The sequence below is a fragment of the Sinocyclocheilus anshuiensis genome, unplaced genomic scaffold (genome assembly GCF_001515605.1).
Source record: "Sinocyclocheilus anshuiensis isolate Anshui unplaced genomic scaffold, SAMN03320099.WGS_v1.1 scaffold745, whole genome shotgun sequence".
In the NCBI taxonomy this organism is placed as follows: domain Eukaryota; kingdom Metazoa; phylum Chordata; class Actinopteri; order Cypriniformes; family Cyprinidae; genus Sinocyclocheilus; species Sinocyclocheilus anshuiensis.
The window spans coordinates 990,322-992,982 of record NW_015540128.1 but is presented as its reverse complement, the minus strand read 5'-3'; the positions used below and the strand labels follow the sequence as shown (position 1 = coordinate 992,982).

General features: G+C 38.8%; 1 long non-coding RNA gene across 1 annotated transcript; it reads left to right on the top strand.

The window, feature by feature from the left end:
• The first annotated feature begins 1,613 nt into the window (after positions 1-1,613).
• Positions 1,614-2,395, top strand: LOC107687248 (uncharacterized). The gene is made up of 2 exons (XR_001634109.1): positions 1,614-1,690; positions 1,873-2,395. It is a non-coding gene; the product is annotated as an uncharacterized LOC107687248 (long non-coding RNA).
• Positions 2,396-2,661: the final 266 nt, after the last annotated feature.

Below are 2,661 nucleotides of genomic sequence, written 5' to 3'. Positions count from 1 at the left end.
TCACAGCACACACTGGCCCAGCTAACCAATCACAACACACACTGGCCCAGCTAACCAATCACATTTGAAGGCGGGCCTTCATTTGATACAGGAACTATTCGAGTCGTTCATGCCAGACTGGGGAGAGAGGTGTTCTAATAATGTAAAATATGTGAAAAATAATGTTTTTTTCAAACAACCTAGTATGAGAGCCTGTTCTAGTACACCCCCAGAACAAAATCAAGACTTTGTAAAAGAGCATAATAGGATCCCTTTAATAAACATTCATCTCTTTGATCTTTTTATACATTTTTCCAAAGCCACTGGAGGCTGAACATGACATACTGTGAACGATCCGGCTGCATTAGAGACAGATGAAGGAGCTCTTCAGTGACCAGTGAAGAACGAGCCGTCCTAAACCTGCAGCTCTGCTGAACACTGCTCACTTCTGAGGCTCTGAGTAACTCCTAGCGCTTCAGGAACAGACCAAGAGAAGCTCAAACAGACCCAGAAGTGAGAAAACATGAGTCCAAAGGCCTGAAAGAGTGGAAACGGAGTGCATTAGTGTCAGAGTATAAGTACTTGGGCATCAGAATTGATGACACACTACGTTTTAATTCACACATTAATTACTTATGTGTATCATGGTGCCTTAAGATTTATTACAGATTGCAAATTCTCTACACATCACTGTGCATTATATAAGAGTAGCCTGGTCTTCTCTTGCTGTTCGAAGGAAAATGCATCGGCACTTATTGATTTACAAAGAAATGTTGTTGTTGTTTTTTGCCATCTCTTCCACTGCAAAAAATGCTTCTCTTACTTAGATTTTACTTATCTTACTTGTTTCAAGCAAAAACTCACTTAATTTGACTTGTTTTTTTCTGAAAACAATAATTTTTAGTTGTCTAGAAAATCCTTCTTGATTTAAGCATTTTTTTTATATATTTAGGCTGGAAACAAAACAAAAAAATCTTTTTTTTTTTTTTTTTTTTAAGAAAAGCATTTTTTGCAGTGATGTTTGATTCAACAAAAAGTAGTTGTTAACTATTCATTGCGTTCCCAGTCTTATTATAATCTCCCTCTCTTCAAACAAATGTCTTTCAGTCATTTTAAAACACTTTTTTACATTTTTAAAGCACAATAGAAAACGATTTAATGATTTGCAAATGCTTCTAATGCTGTACTTTTATTGATATTTTATTGTTGTGCTGCACTGTTGGACACTCCTAAAGAGATGTTTAATCTCAGTGAGGTTCTTTCCTGGTTAAATAAAGGCTTAAAAGAAAGGAAGCTAAAGGTTTTTAGGTGATTAGGGGGGTTGTAGGCCTCTTATTTACCCCGGTGAAATCCTGGAGCTCTTGATATTAGTGTCAGTGATCATGTTCTTCATGTTCTTCAGTGAGGCTCTCGAGCGTCTGCTGCCCCCTGCTGCTCACAGCGAGATCAGTCTGCTCTCATCCAGCTCCTCATTCAGGGTTTGCAGCAAGAACGACTGCGGTTGATCTGAAAGCCTACTTCTGCGAGAAAATAAGAATAAAATCAAGTGCTAGTGCTGTGACAGCGAAACATGGCAGCGGCTGATTATATGATTATACTGGCATAAGAGGATTGTTGGGGTGTGTAATCTCTCGCACATCTGCCCTTGACACATTCTCACTGTTTAGTGCTGATCCACATGCAGATAGTGCGCCTTCTACAACACATTTAGGTTACACTTTATTTTAAGGTGTTCTTGTTCAGTAATTATACATTTAAGTACTGAGTAATATTAATGAACTACATGCACTTACTGTATGTGGTTATGGTTAGGATTTGGTTCAGGGTTACTTGCATGTAATTATGCATTATTAAGTGTTATTATAATAGTAAGTACATGTAACGTGTAACAAGGACACCTTAAAATAAAGTGTTACACAGATGTATCATCACTAGCTGTGAGGAATTATAATGCACTTCTTTCAGTAAATCTACAGTGACCTGCATCTGATCTCAGACCTGTCGCACTGCACTAACGCCCCGCTCCCGTCTCTGCTCAAAGGCAAAGAACACACAGCACGCTGAATCATCAACAGTTTTCTGGGGCTGAACATGAGAAGGATAAATGAAGGGACTGTTTATGTTGATGCTGTTCCCCGGCTCTTCTTCTGCTTCAGGAACAGATTCAGAGAAGCTCAAAAAGACTGAAAGTGATTAGGGATTGTTCATAATTAAACATTAAGGGGGAAATGAGCTCTGAAACACAGTGGAAATCAAGCCAAATGCTTTACTAAGTTCTGCTTCAGTTCTTCCAATACTCCCAAAACGCATTCTAGTCATTTTACCAAGCTTGCAGGCCTTTTTAGTGCTTTATTTAATGTGTTATTCTGCTGTTCTCCAGCTGTTTATCTGCTTCTGTAACAAATGCAACACTTCAGAAAATCCATCAAAAACACAGATGAACTAAATTTCATTTTCTAGAATGTCTTTCTTTAATGCAGAAATCTGCCCTGTTTGAATGACATCATCTGAGCTTCATCAAGAGAAAATGACAGACTGAAGATACTGATGAGTGTGTGTGTGTGTCTGTGTGTGTGAGAGAGAGAGTGTGTGTGTGTCTGTGTGTGTGAGAGAGAGAGTGTGTGTGTGTCTGTCTGTCTGTCTGTGTGAGGGTGTGTGTGTGAGTGTGAGTGTGAGTGTGTG